Below are 11,706 nucleotides of genomic sequence, written 5' to 3'. Positions count from 1 at the left end.
GGAGAGACAGAGAGAGAGAGAGGAGAGAGAGACAGAGAGACACAGAGAGAGAGAGAGAGGGAGAGAGAGAGAGAGAGACAGAGAGAGCGAGAGAGAGAGAGAGGAGAGAGAGAACGAAGACACACATACACAGAGGGAGAAAACTTAAAAAGTCTCACAGGCACATATATATATATATATATATATATATATGTAAGCACTCAAGAATGAAAACACAAGCATACCATCAGAGTGGAGGCTGGCGGTTCCCAGGTAATAATGATGAACTCTAGAAAGGAGACAAAGAGAAATGCAAGCACTCCTGAGGGTGGGGCTGAGTACTGTGAGCACTGGTACCAAAACTATGTGTGATTTTTAGAAGAGACAGGATTCTGGTCCCTAGGGAGGGCCCTTAGCATCACTATGACACTGTTCAGTCTGAAATGGAGACATCTGGTGTTTCTATGATCAACAGTCTTTTCGTGAGAAAAGTCCCAAGGATAATTCCTATACATTGCATCCAAATGCCAAAATAGCAAGGGTGTGTTTGAAAGGAGCAGTGTGTTTAACTTTTCGTTGTCAATATAGTATTAAGGTAGAGAGAGAAGCCCGTGTTTCTGTTAATTTTATCATTAATGAAAAGTTGGCTTACATACTGACTAGACCAAAGGTAACTGAAGGCATCTATCAAACATAAAGTCATCTGTTTTTTTCCACTTAGATCCTTATATGGTTGAGAAAAGTTAGTCTCCAGCTAATGGTCCTGTTTGGAGAGACTATGAAACCTAGCTGGTTATGCCTGGCTACTAAGTGCAGGCATCAGAGGATGATAGCCCACCTATGGTTTTGCTACAGCACTCTCTGCTTCCTTGCCTAGTAATATCTGGGCATATCCAGCCACACACTTCCAGCTTTATGAGCTCTCTATCAAGGTGAAATGTACACTCTCAAATCCTTAAGTTGTTTCTGTGAGACGTTTTGACACAACAAGGAGAAAATTGATGCTGAGAGCACGGGTCATTGTTTAGAAAACTTGACCATGTGGAAACTGTTTGTAGGTATAATGTAAAAGAGACTAGAGCTGCAGCTTAGTGAGCCCTAGAAGGTAACAAGTAGAGCTTAATGGATCATTCTGTGTGAGTTTGGAAGACCAGGGTGCTGATAGAAAGGTACACACCAACGGCAGTTCTTAGGAGGCTTTGAGGGGCAGCAAGGACACTATCTGGAATGGTATAGAGTTCCATCTGTCATATTCTGGTAAACAATCTACATTCGTCCAATGTCCTGAAAATTAAAGTGATGCTTAATTCCAAAGTAATGGGCAAAATGTTTTAGTGGAGGAAATTTAAATACAGCATAACATTCAGACTGGGGCATGGTTATTGCTAACTTCTTTTAGCTATATTTATAGCTAAAATTTTGGAAATAGAGAGAACAGCAGATATATGAAGAAATGAGCGGTTTAGAGAAGAAGAAATCTTGAAAGAAATGGAAGTTAGTGACAAGCAGACAAAATGGTTCTTATTGTTGGCGGTATTAGATCTATTGAAAAACCTTTTACTTTGCACAATGACAATAAGAAAAGTAACTTGAGGGTAAGACCTAGCCCTTGGAAAGTTCCATGGTCTAAATATGAAAATGAATGTTTAAAAATGTTTTTTTTTTTTTTAAAAAGAGTTTCTGAGAAGATACAGTCTCTGGGATGCCCTGCTTAAACAGAGTGATCTAGGGAAGTGTTTTCTCACGATTTGTCATACAGACACTTGAGGGCAACTCATGTGTTCAAGAAGTTCAAGCTACTTTTTAAATTGATAGCATGACCTGGTATTGCACACCTGGCCAGCAAACACCCAAGCATGGGGAATGCAGTAGTAACTGGGTCACTGAGCCTGGGGCCAAGGCTCCAGAGAAAAGCCTGTGAGACTAAGCAGTGAGTCAGACAGCTGGTTTTCCTTCATGGAGTTCCCAAGCAAAGTGTGCGTTAAGCTGTGCAGGTGAAGCTTAAGGTGCAATGGAGACTTCATGACTTAGGAGATGCCAGTTTTGTGGCTGTATACCAAGGAAAATTACAGACACCAAGCAGAATTGGCTCAAGACAGAGCCATGTAAGGAGGATGTCCAAAAGTGCAATGCTCTGAAAGCTGATTGGAGGTTGTGTGATGCCCTATATGTTCCAGTGCAGGACCAGCTGCAAAATTTGATATGTGTCTATCTGGGTTCTTGTGCTATTTTTGTCTAATATTTCCTTGCTATGCCCAACATTCTTCTCTTCTTGGTTGTGGGCTTTTAGCCTCTAGTAATAAGTATGAGAGGCATGTAATTTCCTTCTGATTTTACACAAGCTCACAGTGTGAAACATTTGCCTTCAATTTTTTGCATGGTACTGTTTTTATTTTAAGAGTATGAGTATTTTACCTGGATGTATGTAAGTGCATTCAGTGCACGTAGAATCAGAAGAGGCTGTTGGATCCCCTGGGACTAGAGGCACTGATGATTGTTAGCTGCTGAGCCATTTTACAATCCATAACTATTACTTGTCTATTATTGTTACTGTATGTATATTCATTATGTATGTATGTGTGAGCAAGGATGCCACAGCTTGCATGTGCCACAACAGCTGTGTTTCAGTCAGAGGACAGCTTTGTGGAGTCAATATTCTCCTTTTATCAGGTAGATTTCAAGGACATAATTCAGGTGTAGGGCTTGTATGACAAACATCTTTACCTGTGAGCCATCTTGGTTTCCTGCTTCATCCTCTTCCACCTGAGTGGAATGACACTATTTCTCTCATGTTTGTGCGAAAAAATAGATTTCTCAGTTTAGTTAATTTGATCAGATAAAATTTAATGTGTGTAGTGGCAAGTGAGGCATTGAAATGATAGGTAACTGCCATTCAGCTGAGTGGATTTTCAGGACATGCTCAACAAAACCCACCAGTGGTGATAAGGAATTAGCAATATTTCCATAAATTAGCCCTGTACTTGAATGGAAACCATGTTCAGTAATAAACTTAAGTTTGGTAGAGATGAGAGTCCACCTAATATCCTGTGTTGTTATTTCTTATTTGTTTGTACTGAGACAGGGGGTCTTCTTGTAGCCCCAGCTGACCTGGAACTCGCAATGTAGAATAGGCTGGACTCCATCTCACAGAGATATGCCAGCCTCTGCCTCCCAAGTACTGGGATTAAAGGTGTGCCCCATCATACTTGGCCTCTGAGTTGCAATTTCTTAGTCTCCCTATCTAAAGACTCCTTTTAGAATTCCAATCAAGCTCTAAAGTTCCAGTTTGTTTTATTCTGTGACCAACGCCAATTAGAAAAGCAGTATAGTGCAGTAAAAGATGGGTTCAAAGGTGTGGTTCTGAAATACACTGCTATTTCCTAAACAGCTGAAGAAAAATTCCATCCATGAGGTGAATTTCCATTTTCTAGCTAGTATGCAAAGACAATAATCACTGTCTTGGTTTCACAGGTTTTTTTTAACTTGTGTGTTTTATATATATAATTTGGCTTCATCAAGTGTAGATGTCGTCTAGTAAAATTTTGAAACCTAATATGTAGAAAATGCAAAATTTTGGAAAGAACTAGAGTGACAGGATACCTGTAGCTAGTTACTACGTTCTAGGCATGATAGGGAAGCTGCACACATGGAATCTCCACAGTGTGGTAGCCTAACAAGATCTGCACAATGACAAAACCCATTGACATGCCAATGTGGATGGGAGAAAAATCTCAGGGTCCCACCTCACAATGAACAGCTACAGAAAGTCAATGGATGTTGAAGGATGGATGAAGGATGGAGATTCAGTTTTCTACAGAGACAACTACTAAGAGGTTATCTAATTCCAAGTGGATAGCACTAAACACATGTACACATAAGCACTAGTAAATGGACTCAGTTTGTGTGTGTGTGTGTGTGTGTGTGTAACAACAATAATTAAAGAAGGGTGTCACAAAATTGAGAGGGGTGGGAGAATATGGAAGAAGTTGGAGGGGGGAATGGGAGGTGTGGAAATTCGGTCAAAATAGTATTCATGTATGAAAATACCAAAACATCAAAAATTAAATTATCAAAAAAAGAAAGGAAAGGTGCTTGGAGAGAAGAACCAAGAATCCAGACACAAGTCAAGAGCCCTGGAAGCCACTGTTAGCCAACAGGATACAGCCTCCAGCCAAGAACCTGAAGCATTTACCTAGAAGGACTGTAGAGCTGTTCTAGATAAGTCACTGAGAGGTAGTTCCCATTCTTTCTGCTTTAGAACAGGGGAGTCTAAAATTGTTGTCTTCTACCTGTCTCAATGTCACATGCCAAATTTGTAGGGTACACAAAACTTGCTCTTCTTTTCACAAGTCTTCAAAGTAACAGGGAATACTTGAAGAGTTGTACCCAAGAAAAGGTACATCAAGGACCTTCACCTACTCTTGAACCCAATAGAGATGATGATACTCTAAACATCAAATAGGCTCAAAGGAATGAGACCTGCTATTCCTGGCCATGAGGGCATTTTACAGAAGGGAGAGCTAGAAGCTGCAGCAGAGTCTTTTCCAAATATGGGCACAATCCTCTCATTCAACATAATCTTAGTATATTGTGATTTTAACTTGGGTCCCAGTGGTAAAGGAAGGTTATAGTACAGTTGGATTCAGCAAATCAAATTCAAGAAGCCTCCAAAATTTGTTAATATATGCATGATCTAAATTTTACATATGGCATCTTAATCATTAGGAGCCCATTTGTTATTTGCCTAAAATTCAAATTCAACTAAGCATCATACACTTTATCTGGCAACTGTAGAGTTCTTCAAATCCAGATGAACTTGTATTTGGGGCAGATACGATGCTGTGGGTTCTAAGGCAAAGGCATACAAGTTGATAAAGCTGCCTGATTCTTTTTCTGGGTCATTTGCTCTTAAAATATAGTCACCATATGGTAATAAAGCCCAAGCAACCTGTGAAGGTAGCCACATGTTAGGAGACAGCGGCTCAGCTCCCTACCAGCAGCTCTGGCCAGGACTAACTGAACAACTCTATTAAACACCTCACTAGTACTGTAGCAAAAGACATAACATAATCAACTGACAAAGAGGAAAGGTTTATTTTAGCTCACAGTTTCAGGGGTCTCAGTCAGTGGTCAGTTAAGCCTGTTGCTCTGAGACAAGTGGTGAGGTAGTACACCATGGTAGAAGCATGTAGCAGAACAAAGTGTTCACCACATGGTGACCAGAGCAAAGAGGAGGAAAGAAATGGACAAGATCTCAATATCCCCTTTAATGTCACTCCCCTAATGACCCAACTTCTTTCTCCTAGGCCATACCTCCTAAAGAGTCTAACACTTTCCAATGATGTCATAAGCTAGGCACCAAGACTTCAACACATCAACCAGGATCAAAGTATTAACCATGTGAGAGATGAGACAGGGTCTCTCTGCAGCCCCAACTGTCCTGGAACTCACTATGTAGGCCATGCTGGCCTTGAACTCACAGAGATCTGCCTGCCTCTGCCTCCCAAGTGCTGGGATTAAAGGCATGTGCTACCACGCCTAGCCTGAATATTCCATTTTAACCACAGTGTGCTTTCTCAAAGCAAAGCAACTCTGACAATGATCAAGACAGGGATAAACACCTGAAGATGTCTTTGGTCTGCTGACCCAGACAGTGCCTTTCGTCACTGCGGTAAAGACATGGGAATTAAAAAAAACAAAAACCCTCTGCTCTCACTAGCATGCAAAGGATGATCAGAATGATGCCAGGGGAGAAAAATGCAACTTGTAACATTCCTGGGAGTGATTTCCTTTTTATAATATTTTATTTATTATTTTTATGTGTATGTGTGTATTGCCTACATGTAGGTAAGTGCACCTGTGTCACGCAATGCCCACAGAGAACAGAAGAGGCTATCGGATCCCCTGGAACTGGAGTTACGGACATTTGTTAGCTGCCATGTGGGTGCTGGGATTGGAACCCGGGTCTTCCGCAAGAACAGCCAGTGTTCTTACCCACTGAGTCATCTCTCCAGCCCCTGGAAGTGATTTCTTAACCCTCGACCAGCATATGTTTCCTGGGTGTGCACTGAAGATCTTTTAAGTTCTGTGACCTGTGAAAAGTATTAAAGCATATAATAACTTATGCTGCCAATGAATGAACTCAGAGATATTTTTATGTTATGTTTTATGTTACACTGTGATTTACCAAAACAGCCTAAGATAACTTATATTAATATACTGTATATCTGGTCAAAGGCTTTAATCCTTACTAGCGGACATTGGAGTCAACATTGAGATTTAATTTGCTTGCATGCAAATAAAGATGTATTCCCTTACATGGTTTCTGTCTTCTCTCGCCTCTTAATGTCAGATTATATGTCAGATAGTAAAATTTTGGAATGCAAAAACTCTGTAGGCAATATGTAAATTAATAAATGGAAATGAGGTGAGGGCTTGTTTCCATAGAACCTTTAGATCTGCATACAAAGTTGGAAGAACCAATCTTTATGTATCAGAGTTTCTTTTATAACAAGTTTTATTTCCATAAGCAATCTTCCAAAAACAGAATTTCTTTTTCACATTTTTATTTATTTATTTATTTATGTATTTTAAAATTATTTATTTAATAACCACATGATTAGAAGAAGCATTTCATCACAGCATTAACATATTCAATAAAAATGTCCAGAGCAAAGATGAATCTTTCAAAATTGGCTATACATTTCTAGGTTCACACTTGAATTAATACAGTTATACAATATTGAACTCAGTATAAACCCTATAAGACATAAAATTGAATGAGGTTTTAACTTTTAAAAAAGATCTCCATTTCATTTTAAAATATACTGTTTCAGACAGAAAAACTCATTTATCACGCTACTAATGCTTAGATGTTTGCACACCTGTCTCTAATCTTTATGTATCTGATCACTACTAGTCGCAATCAGTTAATTTCTGAGATCCTTAACACCTGAGCATGGATATAAAGTCATCAGGTAGATTTAAATGATAATGTTTTTCACCTCTACTAATTAACATGAAGCAAAATTTTATGCTTGTTCCTTAAATATAACTCATTTTTTAAATTTGTTGATTACTTTGTGTGTACTTCATACAGAACAACACAATCTTATGCATCTATATACCCACATCCTAAATGGCACCCTCCCATAGCTCCCCACCCCACTGGAGCCCATATACTCTGTCATCCCTGTTACTGTCCACCGAGTTGTCAGCACCTCCAGCCATTCCCCAGTGCTTGTCCATCTGCTGAATCTAGTCAGCCTATCTAGAGATCCTTGTTTTAGGAAGATCAGCTGTTCCTCATCTAGCAACAATCAGTTGCCAATATTCCTTTAGATAAGATTGGGGTCTGCTGTTCCTTTTCCCAGTTCTATGTGGGGTTACTGTCTGGGAGTCTCTTGGACCACCCTGACCAACAACTCAAAGGAAGGTATCTCCTGTCTGGCATTGTTTCTGGCTATGTAGTTTAGCTTGCACATGGACTCTTAAAGAATTAGATTGATCCCTTTAACCTTTGATTATACTTTCCTTTTGGGTATTTAAGACCATCCAGTTGGCCCAGATAAGCCAATTTATTTTTATTCTTAAGGTCATTTGAGGATCTGTTCCTCAGGGGTCACATGGTCTTGGAAGGAGCCCCTGGCTCCTTTCTTTTACCATTTCCATCTACATGAAAATAAATCAATGGTCCTGCTCAACCGTGACTGGCTTCACTTGGAAGCATGAAGGAAATGTTTCCTCTATGTTGACCCTCATCTTTGTAGACTGGACACTGGTTCAAATCCATTTGGTGGGGTCTCCGTGGCCTCCTTGATCAAGAGAACAAGTGACTCACCACAGTTACAGGACATTTTGAGAGATGCTCATAGTACCCTGGAACTTAGTCGACCTAGGAGGGCAAGGAGCAAAACCTGTCCTTTGTGTCTGTCTGACCAAATTAGTATAGGCCTCAAAGTATGGCTGTTAAACATCCAAGAGGTTTAGCTCCACCAGTCTGGTACTTTTAACTACCATGTGCTATGTAGATAAATCTTGGGTAAAGACCAAACATTCTCAAATAAACCTTGCCTAGACATGTATTATATTCCTTGAGCTAGTTGTACATATAATTCGTCAGTAGGTTGTTCAATTAATATGGTTCCCTGATTTTTTTAAAACTAGCTAGGCATTATTTATCCCTCGCATTGTCTAAATCTTCCACCATGGTTTCCCTATTTAAAGTGCCCCCATTTCTCCCATTTCTCCCTTAATAATACCCTTCTCCTATGGTCCCACATCCCTTGAGCTCCTTCTTTCCCTTTATCCCCAAGGCTCCTTGTATAACCCTCCCTCCCGCCTCCCCTTAAAATAACCCCATTTTTATCCATATCTCCCTCATTAACACCTGTTTCCTACTGCTCTTCTCTTTCAGATTCTTCATTTCCTTTACCTCTCTGGTTCCGTTTCATTATCCTGGTTCCTGTACTTATGTCTGGATACATACTCACTAATAAGGATTTGGTGCTAGGATCCACAGATGAGGGAGAATATATGTCATTTTTTGTTTTGTTTGTTTTATTTTGTTTTGTTTCTGAGTATCTGTTACTTCACTTAGTATAACAATTTCTAGATCCATCCATTTACCTGCATATCTCATGATTTCATCTTGCTTCACTGCTGAGTAAAACTCCATCGTATAAATGAACCACATTTTCATTATCCACTTGTCAGTTTATGGACACTTAGGTTGCTTCCATCTCTTAGCTATTGTGAAAAGGGCAGCAACAAACATGGATATACAAGTGTCTCTGCAATAGGATGAGTTCTTTAGATATATGCCAAGGAATGGTATAACTGGGTCAAATGGTAGGTTCATTTTAGTTTTTTTTTACGCGTTCTCCATACTGTTTCCATAGGGGTTGAACAAGTTTGCAATCACATCAGCAGTGGATGAGCATTCCCCTTCCCCCACAACCTTTCCAACATTTGGTATCATTTCTTCTCTTTATCTTAGCCAGTCTGACTGGGGTAAGATGAAATCTTAAAGTTGTTTAATTTGCATTTCCCTAATTACTAATGATGCTGAACACCTTTTAAGATGCTTCTTAGCCATCTTTAATTCTTCTTTTGAGAAATCTCTGTTTAGCTCCTTAGCCCATCTTTTAATTGGGCTTCTTGCTTTCTTGATTCTTTGTTCTTTGAGTTCGTTATATATTCTAGATGTTAAACCTCTGTCAGATGTGTCACTGGTGAAGATTTTCTCCCATTCTGTGGATTTTCTCTTCACTTCCTTGGTTGCTTCTTTTGATGTACAGAAGGTTTTAGTTTAATGAGGTCCCATTTGATGATTCTTGACCATGTTTCCTGAACAATTGGTGTCCAGTTTAGGAAATCTTTCCCTACACCTATACGTTGTAGGTTATTGCCAGTGCTTTCTTCTAGCAGTATCGGAGATTCAGACTTCACATTAAAGCCTTTGATCCATTTGAAGTTGACTTTTGTGCAAGGTGAAAGATACGGGTTTAGTTTCATTCTTCTACAGGTGGAGATCCAGTTTTGCCTGTACAATTTGGTGAACATGCTGTCTTTCCTCCAGTGAATGTTCTTGGCCCCTTTGTCAAATATCAGGTGGCTGAAATTGCATGTACTAATATTTAGGTCTTCAATTTTGTTTTGTGTTTGTATGGGGTTTGCAAGTATTTTGTTGAGAATTTTTGCATCTATGTTCATTAAGGATATAAGTCTATAGTTTTCTTTTTTGGTTGTATCTCTACCTTGTTTTTGTAGTAAAGTGATGCTGGCTTCACAGAAGGAATTTGGAAGTGCTCCCTCCTTTTCCATCTTTTTGAATAAATTACATAGTATTGGATGTAGATCTTCTTAAAATGTCTGGTAGAATTCTGCTGTAAATCCACGTGGTTCTGGTCTGTTTGTAGTCGGAAAGTTTTGCATTACTGTTTCAATTTCCTTATGTGTTGTGGGTCTGTTTAAGCTGTTGGTCTCTTCTTGGTTTAGTTTTGATGATTTCCATGCTTTTAGATACCCATCCATTTCTTTTAGGTTTTCAAATTTAATAGTGTATAGGTTTTTAATGTATTCCCTTATAACGTTCTGGATCTTTTTGGTGTCTGTTATGATGTTTCCCCTTTCATCTCTGATTTTGTTGATTTGGAGGTGCTCTTTCTTTCTTTTGCGTAACTGGGCTAGCGGTCTGTCGATCTTGTTTATTTTTTCAAAGAACCAGCTGTTGGATTCATTGATTCTTTGTGTTGATTCCTTTTTTTCTATTTCATTAACCTCTGCTCTAATTTTTGTTATTTCTTCTTGTCTGCTGGGTTTGGGTTTCAGTTGTTGTTGCTTTTCAAGTGTATTGAGTTCCAATGTTAAGTCATTTATTTCTGTTCTTTTTGATTTTTTAATGTAGGCACTTAGAGGTATAAACTCCCCTCTAAGGACAGCTTTCAACGTGTCCCAGAGCTTTCATTGTTCATATTGTCCTTTTCATTTAGTTACAGGAGTACTTTTGTTTCTTTCTTAATTTCTCTTTTGACCCATTCATCATTCAGGAGTGTTCTGTTTATCTCCATCTGTTCATGTAGTTACTAGGGTTTCTTCTGGTGTTGATTTTAAGCTTTATTGCATTGTGGTCTGATATAATGCATGGAATTATTTCAATCTTTTTGTATTTGCTGAGGTGTGTTTTGTGTCCCAGTATATGGTCAGTTTAGGAGAGTTATATGGGGTGCTGAATAGAACGTACAAGAAATTCTTTGGTGCTTGGGTGGAATATTTGGTAGATGTCTGTTAGGTCCATTTGATGTATGGTATTGTTTAATTCAATATCTCTCTCCTGTTGACCTGACTAATGGAGACAATGAGGTATTGAAGTCCCCCACTATTAATGAGTTGGGGTTTATCTGGGTCCCAATGTCCTGTAGCACTGTTTTTATGAAGTTGTATGTACCAGAGTTTGATGACTATATGTTCATGATTGAAATATCTTTTTGGTCAGTTGTTCCTTTGATCAGGATAAAGTCACCCTCTTTATCTCTTCTGATTAGTTTTAGTTTAAAATCCATTTTGTCAGATATTAGGATTGCAATGCCTACATTTTTCTTAGTACCATTCCCTTGGTATATTTTTTTCCATCCTCTCACCTTAAGGTCGTGACTGTCCTTGAAAGTAAGATGAGTTTCTTGCAAACAACAAAAAGATGGGTTTTGTTTCTTAATCCATTCAACTAGTCTGTGTCTTTTGATTGAGGAGTTCAGTCCATTGATATTTAAAGTTATTATGAAAGATGTGTGTTGATTCCTGTCATTTTTATATATGTTATACCCTTCATGTAGCTGTGCATTTCCATAATTATACCTTCATTAAGTTTCTTTCCATAACCCCTTGGGTATAGCCATTCCTTTCTTCAGCTATTTGTATTGATTCCAGAACTCTCTGAAGGGCTGGTTTTGTGGACATGAATTCCTTCAACCTATTTATGTCATGGAAGATATTTCTTTTCCCTTCGACTATAATAGACATTTTGTCTGGGTAATCTGGGTTGGCATCTGTGGTCATTTAACACTGGGAATACTTTGGTCCAGGCTCTTCTGGCTTTCATAGTTTTCACTGAAAAGTCAGCTGTAATTCTGATGGGTTTTCCTTTATATGTGACTTGATGTTTTCCTTTTGCAGCTTTCAGCAGTCTCTCTTTGTTCTGTACTTTTAGTGTTTTTCCTATGATGCGCA

The sequence above is a fragment of the Nannospalax galili genome, unplaced genomic scaffold (genome assembly GCF_000622305.1).
Source record: "Nannospalax galili isolate Female #2095 unplaced genomic scaffold, S.galili_v1.0 scaffold2707, whole genome shotgun sequence".
In the NCBI taxonomy this organism is placed as follows: Eukaryota; Metazoa; Chordata; class Mammalia; order Rodentia; family Spalacidae; genus Nannospalax; species Nannospalax galili.
This window is presented reverse-complemented; position numbering follows the sequence as displayed.